This window comes from Protopterus annectens, chromosome 1.part0 (genome assembly GCF_019279795.1).
Source record: "Protopterus annectens isolate FY-2018-M chromosome 1.part0, PAN1.0, whole genome shotgun sequence".
In the NCBI taxonomy this organism is placed as follows: domain Eukaryota; kingdom Metazoa; phylum Chordata; order Ceratodontiformes; family Protopteridae; genus Protopterus; species Protopterus annectens.
In genome coordinates, this window is record NC_056725.1 from 14,981,244 (window position 1) to 14,997,016 (window position 15,773).

The 15,773-nt window shown below is 44.6% G+C and overlaps 1 protein-coding gene across 2 annotated transcripts in view; it reads left to right on the forward strand.

The window, feature by feature from the left end:
* The window catches only part of NAPA (NSF attachment protein alpha), a 1,517,602-nt gene that overhangs the window by 544,991 nt on the left and 956,838 nt on the right, over nucleotides 1–15,773 (forward strand). The gene's annotated exons all lie outside the window — the stretch shown is intronic.

Below are 15,773 nucleotides of genomic sequence, written 5' to 3' on the forward strand. Positions count from 1 at the left end.
AGGTGGTATCCAGTGTGGCTCTTAATCAGTCCATTCATTTGCCAACCTTCTTTCCCAATCCACATAATAAAGGGGAACGGATACTGCATTCCTTAGATGTGCACAGACAACTTAGATTCTATTTGGACAGGACTAAACCTCAAAGGAAATCTGAACAACTGCTTGTGGCATTTGCTGCAGGGGCAGAGGGGAAGGCTATTTCAAAGCAAACCATTTCTAAATGGATAAGCCATTGCATTCATTTCTGCTATAAGCACCATGGAAACCTATCCCCCAGGGGATCAGACCTCACTCCACCAGGGCTGCATCTAACTCTACAGCCTTTCTCAGAGACATCCCTACCAGGGACATCCTAGAAGCTGCTACCTGGAGTTCTGTACATACTTTCACCAAGCATTATCATTTGCCAATTTTTTCTAAATCCAGAGCTGGCTTTGCTGCTGCAGTATTGCAGGGCCTTATAGCTGGCCCTAATGGTATCTAAATTCCTCCTCCCAACCAGTGCTTTGGGAATCTACCCAAATGTAATGACTGCAACAGTGAAACACGAAGAACATAGTACAGTTGTGTACACTTACCATAAATGTAGATGTTCGAGTGTATTCACTTTTGCAGTCCTGGATGTTCTTTGTGTTTCTCTGTTGCAGGCATTACATTTGGGTAATCCTGCAGGCAGGTTGCCCTCAGTCGGCCTGAATTTCAAAGTCTTGGGTCCTGCGTCGGCTGCTGTCGCCCCTTCCCTGACGTCAGGTCGTCAGGGGTATAAAAAAAGCAGCCGACGCCATTTTCTTCAGTCTTTCTTGCCGTGCAGTGCCCGAAGCAGAAGCAGCTTGCAAGTGCCGGTCATCCGACTCCTGAGATTTTCATGTTCGAGTTTCAGACCCGAAGTCTTCAGTAAAGCTAAGTACCCCATTGCGGAAACTTTTTTCTTGCTCCAGACCGATGTCAGAAAAAGTTAATAATTGTATTTCTTGTGGAAAGCAAATACCTCGTAAGGACTTTCAGTCTTACTGTATTCCTTGCCTAGGCCCTGATCATAACGTTTCTGGTTGTCGGGTTTGTGCTAGATTTAACCAATGCACTATTAAGTGTCTGTATGATTTTGCTTTAAACTATTTTGGATGCCGGTTTAATTATCCAGAAATGTTGTCGGATAGCCATCTGACTACTGGAGTTCACAAAACACGCAAAGAAAAGGAGAGAGACAACCGAGGTCCAAAACCGACGACGAAGCTTCTCCTAAGCCAGTTGTCGGTTCTCAGTGAGGCGCTTTCGCAGCCCCTGACGTCCGCTACTTTAGAGTTGCAGGACGTTACCGACTCCCATGTGGAGTCGGCTATGCCGCTGGAAACTCAAGGTATTGGAGCCTCGGACACTATTCCCTCAGATGTGTCCAGAGCTGGTGAGCAGGCACCAGCTTCTGAGGGTGTATTCAGACCTAAACATGTTTACATTAAACCGACTTCAGCTTCAAAGGCAAAGACTATAGCACCTTCTAAAGCAAATAAACAAACTCAAGAGCCACGTGGACAGGCCTCTATGCCCAAGAAACAGATGCTCAAAATGGCCGAAGACTTGATTACCTTGATCAGGGGATGTTCATCGTGTTTCACTGTTGCAGTCATTACACTTGGGTTATCCTGCTGGCAGGCTACCTGCAGTCGGCCGGAATTCCAAAGTCCTGGTCTGGCATCGGTTGCTGTCGCCTCTTCCCTGATGTCAGTGCGCCAGGGGTATAAAAGATGCAGCCGACGACATTTTCTTCAGTCTTTCTTGCCGCACGTTGCCCGAAGCAAAAGCAGTTCGCAAGCGCTGGTCGGCCGACTCCTGAGATTTTTGAAGTTGAATTTCAGAACCGAAGTCTTCAATAAAGCTAACTACCCCGTTGGAGAAACTTTTTCTTGCTCCAGACCGATGTCAGTAAAAGTTAACAATTGTATTTCTTGTGGGAAGCAAATACCTCATAAGGATTTTCATTCTTAATGTATTCCTTGCCTAGGCCCCGACCACGACGTTGCTAGTTGTCGGTTTTGCGCTAGATTCAACCAACGCACTATTAAACGTCAGTTCGATTTTGCTTTACATTACTTTGGCCGAAGGTTTAATTATATAATGCTGTCGGAACAACCGATGACCGGAATTCATAAAAATCGCAAGGGCAAAGAAAAGGACAGGCATCCGAGGTCCAAAACCGACGATGAAGCCTCTTCTAGGCCAGTCGCCTGTTCGCCGGTTCTCAGTGAGGCGCTTTCGCAGCCCCTGACACCCACTAACTCAGAGCCACAGACTGCCTCCGACTCCCACGTGGAGACAACTAGGCCGCTGGAAACTCAAGGTATTGGGCCTACGGAGACTATTCCCTCAGATGGGTCCGGAGCCGCTGAGCAGGCATAGTCTTCTGAGGGTGTTTTCAGACCTACACAGCTTACTATGAAGACTACTTCAGCAGCCAAGACAAAGTCTAAAACACCTATAAAGACAAAGAAACAAGTACAGCATTCACCTGGGCAGTCATCCATAGCAAAGAAGCAGATGCTTAAAATGGCTGAGGACCTAATTACTCTTATCAGGGGTTCCCAACCCCCTCCTGATAAAAGGCCTAGGCAAGATACTGACTATGATTCCTCTGACCAGGTTTCTATTTCCTCTGATTCCTCTTCAGAACAGTGATATTCTCTTCCTCCCTATGAGGATTCTGATGCTGAAGAATCTATCCCTTCAGCCTCTCCTCCTGAGGATTACTCTTTTGGGGAAACCCTGCACACCATGAGGGAACATTTCCATTGGGAGAGCCAGGATTATTCTGAATCCAAGAAAAGGCTCAGAGATTTTCTTTTACTGCCTCAGCACAGGCCCCTTGCTATTCCCCCTGTACTAGATATTGTTGATTATGTTTTTTCTGAATCCAGTTTGTCTCCTGATTCTTTACCCCCTGCACCACTTAAGCCAGATAGGTACTACAGGGTCCCAGATTCACATAAATTTCTTTATAAAAACCCTGCTGCTGACCCTGAACCAATTTGTCAGGGTCCCAAGGGGGTCAAGGCTTCCACTGCAAAAAATCCTGTTCCCTCTGATAGGATTCTAGAACACTGGACAGATGGGGGAAAAAAGTTTACACCTCTGCTACTTTAGCTGTAAGGGCTTTAAACTGTCAGCTTCACATGCTTAAATACAAACAATATCTAATGTCTTTGCTCAAACAGAAAATGCTTGCAAGCTCAGAATGTCCTGAAAATAAGGAAATGCAGGATTTATTGCATGCAGCTGAACAAGTGGGAAAGCATACTTTGCAATGTGGTTTTGATTCATTAGAGGCTTCTTGCAGAGCCGCAGTTACAGGTTCTGTCATTCGAAGGCATGCTTGGTTAAAGGAACAAAGTTTACTTGATCATGTTAAAGCAAAATTGTTGGATGCTCCATTACAGCATGATACTTTGTTTGGTGTTAAGGCAGAAGAGTTGTTAAAGGAAATGGAAGATGAAGCAAAATCAATGCAGACAGTAAAGGATTTCTTACAGGTTCAGCCACCCAGATTTAGCAGGAACTGGTCTTCAAAAAATTGGTCCTTTCCAGTGTCAGACAGGCCACAGAGGCAGATACAGACGCCCAAGAGGCAGATCTCGGTCACAAGACACATACAGACCTAAGCAATGGGGTGCTTCTGCCCCAAAGGCGGAGAAGACAAATCACAACCCTATAGGAAACGGTCCCAATTACTTCCCTTTACCAATGCCAAGCACTTACCTTTTGGAGGCACCCTTAGGGGGAAAACTTGCACTTCTCTCACAAAATTGGCACAAAATTACCCAAGACAAATGGGTACTGAATATTGTTTCCCAGGGTTACAGGTTCCACTTTCACACCCTACCAAGGCCAAAAGGTATGCCAGACCTGCCACACAATCAATGGGCAGAGACACAAAAACAAATTTCTGCCCTCATGGACATGAGTGCTATTCAAAAAGTGCCACAGCAAGAGCAGGGACAAGGATTTTACTCAAGACTTTTCTTGGTACCCAGAAAGGACAAAGCTTGGAGACCAATACTGGACCTGTCTACTCTAAATATTTTCCTGGACGTTCCAAAATTCAAAATGTTGGTACTGCAGCAACTTCTACCCATGCTGGGCAAAAAGGCTTGGCTAGTTACTTTGGACCTCAAAGAGGCATACCTGCATGTCCCAATCAGACAATCTTGCAGAAGATACCTCAGATTCGTAGCTGGCTCAATGCATTACCAATTCTGTGCACTGCCCTTTGGCTTATCTACTGCGCCCAGGGTCTTCACAAAATGCCTGGCACCAGTAATTTCATTCTGCAGACAAAAAGGAATTCAAGTATATCCTTACTTGGACTGCCTTATTCAAGCAGACAGCAAGGACATTCTGCTAAAGCATCTGGCGTTTGTAAAAAGATTACTAACTTGCCTAGGGTACACAGTAAACTAAAAGAAATCAAAACTAGTGCCCTCTCAAGAGATAATATTCCTGGGTGTAAGCTTAAATACAACTGCCCAGATGGCTTATCTCACGCCAGACAAACAAAGGCAACTGACTCATTACTTTCAGATGATGGCAACAAAGACCCAGCTACCTGCAAGAAAATTTCTGCAGGCTTTGGGCTTCATGGCATCCTGCATCCTGCTAATTCCATATGCAAGACTGCATATGTGGAAGCTACAATGGTATCTAAAAAGTGTTTGTATTCAACATTGCCACAGCCTGGAAACAATAATTACTCTCATTCCCTGCCTGCAACAGGAGTTTCTATGGTAGACACTGGCCTGTCAAGACAACAAGGGACAGCCTTTCACTTTACCCACAGCCAGGCAGACACTAACAACAGATGCATCGAATTATGCCTGGGGAGCACACATGGCAGGAAAATGTATTCAGGGCACGTGGCCCACAGACCAAATGCATCTTCATATCAATCAAAAAGAGATGCTAACTGTACAGAATGCCCTGACAGCCTTCAAGGATCTACTACATCCAGGACAACTATTACTAAAGACGGACAATACTACAGTCATGTGGTACATAAGCAAGGGGGCACACATTCCCACCCTCTCTGCAGGCAAGCCATGACTTTGTGGAACACAGCACTGGCCTATCAAGTTCATCTGCAGGCACAATTCCTGCCAGGAAAGAAAAATACTCTGGCAGTCGAACTAAGCAGAAACCTCATGGACCCTCACGAGTGGAAACTAGATCCACAAGTCTTCAGCATGATAACAAAGAAATGGGGATGCCCAGACATAGATCTCTTTGCCTCCCCTTACAACTGCCAACTACAGAAATTCTGCACAAGGACTTATCACTCACAAGCATGGAAGGTGGATGCTCTATCATTCAGCTGGAAAAGCCCAACAGTTTATGCCTATCCACCGCTACTTTTACTCCCCAAGGTATTCCTAAAAGTCAGACAAGAGAAACCAAAAATTATTCTGATTGCCCCAGACTGGCCACGCCAGCACTGGTACCCAATTCTAAAGACCTTGTCTCAAGGACCAGCCCGGACTTTACCTCAAATTCCTCATCTGCTGACCCAACAAAACAATCGGATCCTGCACAGCCAACTCGGAACCTTAAATCTGGCTGCATGGCGAATAATATAGCCACTCAGAACACATCTCTGTCTAAAGCAGTTATGGATGTCATTTTGGAAGTCAGGAGGCCCAGCACCAGGAAATCTTATACAGAAAAATGGAAGAGATTCTGTGCTTGGAACCAGGCACAAGGACTTGAACTGCTTGTTCCTAATATTCCTCAGATTTTGCAATACCTAACTGAGATGCTGGACAAAGTCCTATCCTTCTCCTCAATAAAGATCCATGCCTCTGCCATTTCAGCTCATTACATTAGGGAACCTTCTATTTTCTCTCATTCACTACTAAGACAGTACCTCAGAGGGGCAAAAAACATAAGACCCCCAAGGAGAGCACCTATACCAACGTGGGACCTCAACTTTGTCTTGGAAAAACTCACACTGCCTCCTTTTGAGCCAGCCAACACAGCTGAGATAAAATTCTTATCATGGAAAACTGCCCTGCTCCTAGCAATAACTTCAGCAAGAAGAGTCTCAGAGTTACAGGCATTAATGGCAGTGGAGCCTTTTATCATTTTTCATCCAGACAGGGTTTCTCTCAGGACAAACCCAACATTTATGCCAAAGGTAGTATCCAGCGTGGCTCTTAACCAAACCATTCATTTGCCAACCTTTTATCCAAATCCCCAGAATAAAGGGGAGAGACTTCTGCACTCTTTGGACATACACAGACAGCTACGCTTCTACTTGGACGAAACAAAAGCTTGCAGAAAAACTGAGCAACTTTTTGTGGCATACTCTGCAGGATCACAAGGAAAGGCTATTTCAAAGCAGACTATTTCAAAATGGATAGGACACTGCATTCCTTTCTGCTATGCACAGCATGGCAAATCAGTACCTAAGAATATTAGGCCACATTCTACCAGGGCAGCAGCCTTTCTCAGAGGAGTACCAACCAAAGAAATTTTGGAGGCTGCAACTTGGAGTTCAGTGCACACTTTTACCAAGCACTATCACTTACCTCTTTACTCTAAATCCAGATCAGGCTTTGCCACTGCAGTTTTGCAGGGCCTCATAGCCACTCCTAATCCTATTTAGACCTAGCCGCCCAACCTCAGCTTTGGGATTCAACCCAAGTGCAATGACTGCAACAGTGAAACACTATGAACATAGTACAGTTGTGTACCTACTATAAATGTAGATGTTCGAGTGTATTCACTGTTGCAGTCCAGGCTACCCTCCCACCATCCCCCTATCATTGCTGGAACTTATCTATACTTCTCTCTTCTATACAACTTATGCGGTGTATTTGATTGTAGAAGAAGGTAAAGTTTATGTTAGTGCACGATTTTTTATTTGCATATTTATTTAGCCTACCCTTTTGGGGGCACCTGACATCTGGGGCAAGAAAAACTGAAGAAAATGGCGTTGGCTGCATCTTTTATACCCCTGGCACAGTGACGTCAGGGAAGAGGCGACAGCAACAGACGCCGGACCAGTACTTTGGAACTCAGGCCGACTGCGGGTAGTCTGCCAGCAGGATAGCCCAAGTGTAATGACTGCAACAGTGAATACACTCTAACATCTACATTTATGGTAGGTACACAACTGTACTTTCCCATTACCCCCCTGATAAAGAGGGCCTAGGCAAGAGACTGACTATGAATCTTCAGATCAGGTTTCTATTTCTTCTGATTCCTCTTCTGATCAGGAATATTCTCTTCCCCCCCCTTTGAGGATTCTGATGCTGAAGAAATCTATACCTTCAGCTTCTCCACCAGAGGACTATTCTTTTGGGGAAACCTTGCATACCATGAGGGAGCATTTCCACTGGGAGAACCAAGATATTTCAGAATCTAAAACAAGGCTCAGGGATTTCCTTTTACTACCTCAACACAGGCCTCTAACCATTCCACCTGTGTTAGTCATTGTAGATGATGTGTTTTCGAAGTCTAGTTTGACCCCTGGCTCCTTACCTCCAGCTCCTGTTAAGCCTGACAGATATTACAGGGTTCCCGACTCTCATAAATTCCTTTTTAAAAACCCTGCTGCAGACCCAGAAACTATTTCACATGGTCCCGAAGGAGTTAAGGCTTCCGCTGCAAAAAACCCTACCCCCTCTGACAGGGATTCTAGGGCACTGGATAGATGGGGAAAAAATGTTTACACATCTGCTACCTTGGCTATAAGGGCCTTAAACTGTCAGTTTCATATGCTCAAATATCAGCAACATGTCATGGCGTTACTTAAACAGAAAATGTTGTTAAACTCTGAATGTGCAGAAAACAAGGAAATGCAGGATTTATTGCATGCAGCTGAACAAGTTGGAAAGTATACTTTGCAATGTGTTTTTGATTCTTTGGAGGCCTCCTGCAGGGCCACAGTTACGGGTTCTGTAATTAGGAGGCATGCTTGGTGAAAGGAACAAAATCTGCCTGATCATGTCAAAGTTAAATTATTAGATGCACCTTTACAGCATGATACTTTGTTTGGTGTTAAGGCAGAAGAGGTGTTGAAGAAAATGGAGGACAAAGCTAAATCTATGCAAACTGTCAAAGATTTTTTACAAGTACAGCCACCTAGGTTTAGTAGACACTGGCCTACAAAGAATTGGTCCTTTCCTGTGTCAGACAGACCTCAAAGGGGCAGATCCAGATGCCCTAGAGGCAGATCCCAGGCGCAAGGTTCATACAGGTCAAAGCAATGGGGTGCTTCTGTCTCCAAAGTTGGAGAAGATAAATCCCAACCATACAAGAAACAGTCCCAATGACTTCCCCCTGCCTGCACCAAGCACTTATCTCCTAGCAGCACCCTTAGGGGGCAAATTAGCACTTTTTTCTCAAAATTGGCACATTAGAACCCAGGACAAGTGGGTTCTAAATATCGTGTCACAAGGCTACAAGTTCCATTTTCATACCCTGCCAAAGGCAAATGGCTGGCCAGATCTGCCAAAAAATCAATGGGCAGAGGCACAAAAACAAGTCTCATCCCTCATGGACATGAAGGCCATTCAACAAGTACCAGAGCAAGAGCAGGGACAAGGATTTTACTCAAGACTGTTCTTGGTACCCAGAAAGGACAAGGCCTGGAGACCAATACTGGACTTGTCTATTCTGAACACATTCCCGGATATTCCAAAATTCAAAATGTTGAATTTGCAGCAGCTTCTGCCCATGCTGGGCAAGAATGCTTGGCTTGTAACTGTAGACCTAAAAGAGGCATACCTGCATGTCCCAATCAGACAAATATGCAGAAGATACCTCAGATTCAAGGCTGGCTCAATGCATTACCAATTCTCTGCACTGCCCTTTGGCTTATCTACTGCGCCCAGGGTCTTTACAAAGTGCCTGGCACCAGTAATTGCATTCTGCAGACAAAGAGGAATACAAATATATCCTTACTTGGACGACTATTTAATTCAAGCAGAGAACAAGGACATTCTTCTACAGCATCTGGCATTTGTGAAAAGACTTCTAACATGCCTACGGTACACAGTCAACGAAAAAATCAAAACTAGTACCCTCTCAAGAGATAATATTCCTGGGTGCAAGCTTAAATACAACTGCTCAGATGGCTTATCTCACGCCAGACAAATAAAGGCAACTGACTACCTATTTCAAAATGCTGGCAACAAAGGCCCAGTTATCTGCAAGAAAAATTCTGCAGACTTTGGGCTTCATGGCATCCTGCATCCTACTAATTCCATATGCAAGACTGCATATGAGGAAACTTCAATGGTACCTAAAAAGTGTTTGGACTCAACATTGCCACAGCCTGGAAACTATGATTACTCTCATTCCCTGCCTGCAACAGGAGTTTCGATGGTGGGCACAGGCTTGCCACCAAAACAAGGGACAGCCATTCACATTACCCCCAGCCAGGAAAACACCAACAACGGATGCATCAGATTACGCCTGGGGGGCCCACATGGCAGGAAGATGCATTCAGGGCGCATGGACCTCAAACCAAATGCATCTACATCTCAATCAAAAAGATGCTAGCAGTTCAAAATGCCCTGACAGCCTTCAAAGACCTACTGCCTCCAGGACAACTAATGATAAAGACAGACAACACCACTTTAATGTGGTATATAAACAAGCATGGGGGCACTCATTCTTACCCTCTTTGCAGACTAGCCATGACTTTGTGGGGCACAGCATTGACTTACCAAGTGCACCTGCAGGCACAATTCCTGCCAGGAAAGAAAAATACTGTGGCAGGCGACCAAAGCAGAAACCTCATGAATCCCCATGAGTGGCACCTGGATCCACAAGTCTTCAGCATGATAACAAGGAAATGGGGATTCCCGGACATAGATCTATTTGCCTCCCCTCACAACTACCAACTAAAAAGATTCTGTACAAGGATTTATCACAGACAAGCATGGAAAGTGGACGCCCTATCTTTCAGCTGGAAAAACCTATCAGTATACGCATTTCCCCCTCTGCGTCTTCTCCTTAAGGTACTCCTAAAGGTCAGACAGGAGAAGCCAAGGATGATACTAATTGCCCCAGACTGACCCCGCCAGTACTGGTATCCAATACTGAGGAGCTTGTCTCAATGCCCAGCTTGGACCTTGCATCAGATACCTCATCTACTGTCCCAGCAAAACGATCCTGCACAGCCAACTCAGGACTTTAAACCTGGCAGCATGGCGGATAATGTAGTCATTCAAAACACTCCTCACAGTAAAGCTGTGATGGATGTCATTTTGGAGGCCAGAAGGCCTAGTACTAGAAAGTCTTATGCTGGAAAATGGAAGAGATTTTGTGCTTGGAACCAGGTACAAGGAACTGATACAGCTATGCCAAACATTCCTCAGGTTTTGCAGTACTTAACTGAGATGCTGGACAAAGGTCTATCTTTTTCATCTATTAAAATTCATGCATCTGCCATATCGGCTCATTACAATACAGAGCCACCAATTTTTTCTCTTCCCTTACTAAAACAGTGCCTCAGAGGAGCCAAACACTTAAGACCTCCAAGAAGATCACCAATGCCTGCATGGGACCTCAATTATGTCTTGGAAAAACTCACCCTGCCACCTTTTGAGCCAGCTGCAATGGCTGATATAAAATTTTTATCTTGGAAAACAGCTCTGCTCCTGGCAATAACTTCTGCAAGACGAGCTTCAGGCACTCATGGCTGTGGAACCTTTTATCATTTTTTATCCAGACAGGGTCTCTCTGAGGACAAACCCAACATTTATGCCCAAGGTGGTGTCCAGTATTCATCTGCCAACTTTTTATCCAAATCTACAGAACAAGGGGGAAAGAATTCTGCATTCTTTGGATCTTCACAGACAGCTTAGATTCCACTTGGACAGAACCAAAGTTATCTGAAAGACAGAACAATTACTAGTGGCATATGCTGCAGCATCACACGGAAAGGCTATCTCAAAGCAGACTATTTCAAAGTGGATAGGCCACTGCATTCGTTTCTGCTAGTTGCACCATGGCAAGCCAGTGCCTAAGGGCATTAGGCCACATTCAACCAGAGCTGCGGGCACTTCAGCAGACTTTTTCAGGGGAGTACCAACCAAGGACATTTTAGAGGCTGCTACTTGGAGTTCAGTGCACACCTTTACCAAGCATCTGCCACTCTACTCTAAATCTGGGACAGGCTTTGCCACTGCAGTTCTGCAGGGGCTCATAGCCACTCCTAATGCTGTTTAGCTCCAGCCTCCCATCCATAGCTTTGGGACTCTACCCAAATGTAATGACTGCAACAGTGAAACATGAAGAACATAGTACAGTTGTCTACACTCACCATAAATGTAGATGTTCGAGTGTATTCACTGTTGCAGTCCAGGTTACCCACCCGCCATCCCCCTTTTCTTCTGAAGGAACCTGTCTTTCCTTCTCTGATTTATACAATATATGTGGTGTATTTGCTTGTAGATGAAGGTAAAGTTTATATAGGTGCATGTATTTATATGTATATAAATTTTGGCTACCCTTTTAGGGGGCACCTGACATCTGGGGCAAGAAAAACGAAAGAAAATGGCGTTGGCCGCATGTTTTATACCCCTGATGACCTGACGTCAGGGAAGGGGCGACAGTGGCTGATGCAGGACCCAGGACTTTGGAATTCAGGCCGACTGAGGGCAACCTGCCAGCAGGATTACCCAAATGTAATGACTGCAACAGTGAATACACTCAAACATCTACATTTATGGTAAGTGTACACAACTGTACTTTCTCCCTATTCCTACCCCTTCAGGTCTGGAGGCATTTGCTAGTAGTGCACTGACCATCTCGGCTCCTTCTCTAATCTGACCAGTGGTTTCAGAGCCCTTGGATCTGAGTCTTCCAAAACCTTCTGTGTCGGATCCAAAGATTGTTGCATCTTCTGCTTCGATACATTCTCTGAGTGCACCAGAAAAGAGGGTCATTTAGGAGGTCCCCCCCAGACCAGATAGAATCTGGATCTTACTTAAATTCTTTTTAGTTCCAAAGAAAATAGGGGATTGGAGACCAGTTTTGTATCTCTGTAGTCTGAAGAAATCAGTTCAGTATACAAAGTTCTGGTTGGTCATGGTTCAGTCCAATTTGCCTTTCCTGCATAAGGACGACTGGATGTGCTGAATAGATCTTCAGGGTGTGTACTATCACAAAAAATGGACAAATGATCCAGGCGATGCCTACATTTCCAGCTGGGAGCCAGTCATTGCTACTTCAGAGCTCTGCCCTTTGGCCTTTCCCGAGGGTGTTCACCAAATGCGTGGCAGTAGTAGCAGCTCAATTGAGACTGTAGGGATTCTGGGTTTTTCTGTACGTGGACAACTAACTCATAACCACACTGACCAGGCACCTTCTGCTAAAAGCTCAAAACTGCTTGCTGTAGATTTGCTCTCATCTAGGAATTACCATCAACCACAACAAATCTCAGTTAGAACCATCTCAAACATTAGAGTTCATAGGGGCCTTGTTCAGCATGGTACTAGTGACAGCCTCTCTTCCCCTGCCCGAGGTACAAACCATTTGATTTCAAGTCAGTAAGATAATTCAGAATTCTTTTCTTTCAGCTCGATTGATTATCCAAGCCATGGCATCAGTGTCTGCTGTGATAGTTCTAGTTCCACTAGCAAGATACCATTATCAGAATTTTTCAGTGGACCTTAGTAACTCAGTGGTTCATTCTACATCAACCTAAGTCCAACCAGATCAGGATAACTGAAGTATCCAAAAAGTACCCTCGTGGTGGATTCAATCAGATTGGGTATTACAAGGCCGTCCTTTGGATCTTCCTTAGGCCAAAGCCGTAGTGGTCATGGATGCTTCCCAAATTGGGTGCAGGAGGGGGGGTTCTTGGGAAAGACAGTCCAAGGAACATGGTTCCCCAAAGAGGCCAACACGCATGTCAGTGTCTTTGAAATGAGAGCAGTACTGCTGTCGCTACATGCCTTTCAAGATTTTCTCCCTTCTGGGACTGATGTAATTCAAACGGACAATGTCAGTGGTATGGTACGTCAACAAACAAGGAGGTACCAGATTTTACCCCCTTGTGTTAGGAAGCTCAGAGTGTGGCAGTGGGCAATCACATCCATTCGATTTCTGATAGCAAAGCACATTCCGAGGAAATCCAACTTGATAGCAGACAAATTGAGCAGGTCTATTTTGTTACCTCATGAGTGGTCTCTCAACATGAGAGTTGTGGAAAAGATATTCCACGAATGGTGCCAACCTTATTGCGACCTCTGTGCATCTCCCCTCAGCAACAAGTGCAGCAGGTTCTTTACCCTGATCCCCCCCACCAGGTGAATCACAGAGAGACCCCCTGCTTCACGAGTGGCTGCCCGCTCTTCTCTATTTGTATCCCCCAATCCCCCTTAATCTTCAAATTTCTCCAGAAAGTATCTCGATTGAAGAGCAAAGTCATCCTTATGGGCCTCATCAGATTTGGTTCCCCTTTCTTTGGTCTCATCTAGTTTACCCTCCATGGTTCTGGATCCATTTCTAGACCTTCTGTCTCACCCGACTGACATGATTCAGCCAGACATTTCAGGCCTGCATGGTTTTTCCGGGTCTATATTAAGTCAGCAAAACGGCATTACAGTGAATGCCATTTCGTTGACACACACACACACATACACACCGAAATCCCATACCTGGGAAAGCTCAGGTCAGCAATGTTTTTTTCCCAGGGAAAAAAATCACTTGGCCTGAGCCATGACATCGCCCTTTACCCCACTGTAGTGGGATCTTGGAGTTGGTTTATTTAGTTAGGGGGGTGTGGGGGTGAATTCCCCCCCCCCCCACTTTGCCATGTTGTAAGTGGTTTGTTGTGGTGTGTTGGTCTACTGAGTTTTTTTTTCCCCATGGGAAAAAAATCGGTGACTTGAGGTTTCGGTGTATGTGCGTCGGCAAAATGACATTCGCTGTAATGTCGTTTCACTGACTTAATATAGACCCATTTTCTCCACTTTCATGGATAACCTAGACTCTCTTCTCCTGTCCATCATGTACTTTTGTCTTCCCATAAAGCTTTCCAGTAGGACTATTTACAGAAGTTAATGGAAAAGATTTGTTTTTTGGGTGCAGCAAAAAGACATTGACCCTTTTTTCAGCATCCAGTTCGTGAAGTTCTTGCGTTTTTGGCCACATTCTTTAATGAAAGGGTTAGTTCCTCAACTGTTAAAAGTACAGGTAGCTGCCATTTCAAATTTGCATGTAGGAAGTGACAGTTCCACCTTAGCTTCCTCATAACATTGTAAGGCCTTAATAAGGGGAACCCTTCTTATGAGACCACCTTTAAAAGATCCAACTCCACCCTGGGATCTAAATTTATTATTACAAGCTGTGACTCCATCTCTCTCTGAACCAGCAGCTAAATGTAAACTTGGAAAACTGTCTTTTTGGTAGGTATAACTTCTGCTCAAAGACTTTCTGAACTTCAAACCTGGTGGTCTAAGCCTCTTTATTTAATGTTCAGTAGAGATAGGGTAGCTCTAAGAACCACTCCTTCCTTTCTTCCTAAGGTGGTATCAGAATCCAACATCAATCAGTCCATTAATCTTCTACTTTTCTTTCCAAATTTCACAAACAAAGGTGAATACATGTTAAATTTGTTGGATGTTCACAGACAAGTTACGTTTCTATTTGGATAGAGCAAAGAATTTCAGAAAAACAGATACATTGTTTATTTCTTTTGCGGAATCAGAATTGGGGAACCCAGTTATAAAAGTAACTTTAGCTGAATGGTTAACTGATTGCATATCCTTTGCTTATAACAAATTGGGCTTGTCCTTGCCAAAGCCTTTGGGAGCATATTCAACTTAGGTCCATGGCAATATCATCACTGTCTTTATCCAGGTCTTCCATGGACGATGTCTGTGCAACTGCAACTTGTGCTAATCCTCATAGCTTTATTACTCATTACAAATTGGATCTGGTCTCAGGAGTTAGAGCGGCCTTTGGCTCAACAGTACTCAGGAATATCCTTCCTTAGAGTCCTCCCAGTGATTCAGGTAGCTGGGGACTCTGTTCCACTTGTTGAGGATTGAATGAAAACTGACAACATCAGATAAAGAAGTTGTGTACTCGTCATAATGTTCCATGTGTGTTATCTATTTTCATTCTTCAACTCCCCTACCACCAACCCTATACCATTTAACTTATGACTTCTGGAAGAATGAAGAGATTTTAAGGGAACCAGTGTTCTTTCTTCTGAGCTGCAGATATTGGTTTCTCATACTAGTGTTCAGATACTGCTATGAAGCTGTAAGGCCAGGAAACAAGATCTGAGGCATGTTGGGCGAATAGAACAATGAGTACGGGAGGAGCTTAAGAATCCCAGTAGCCATGAGCTGTAAGAAAGTGTCCGAGTTGGGTCCGAGGGTCAGATCCAAATCCAACTGATAAGGAAGAATGAAAATGGACAACGTAGATGGAACATTATGGTGAGTACATAACTTTTTTTTTTTTGCTACCTACCCAGCTAACCATCAAGCTTCTGTTGTTCTCACATGGTTCCTGCTCCCCCTGATAGCTCTTGATAGGAGGAGAATGGACCGGAGAATTGAATATCACATATATGTTACCTCACCCAGCTCAGGTTGCCACTGTTAAGCAGAGGGAGGAGCTGTGGAGCAGTGTCACATACTCAGGTGACAAGGCATTTTCTAAGGCCTACCCCTTTTCCCAATGTGCTGATATCTTTACAGCAGGCTGGGTGAGCCATGAGGTTTGCTCCTTCTCAGCCCACCTGCTTGTCCCAGTCAAGC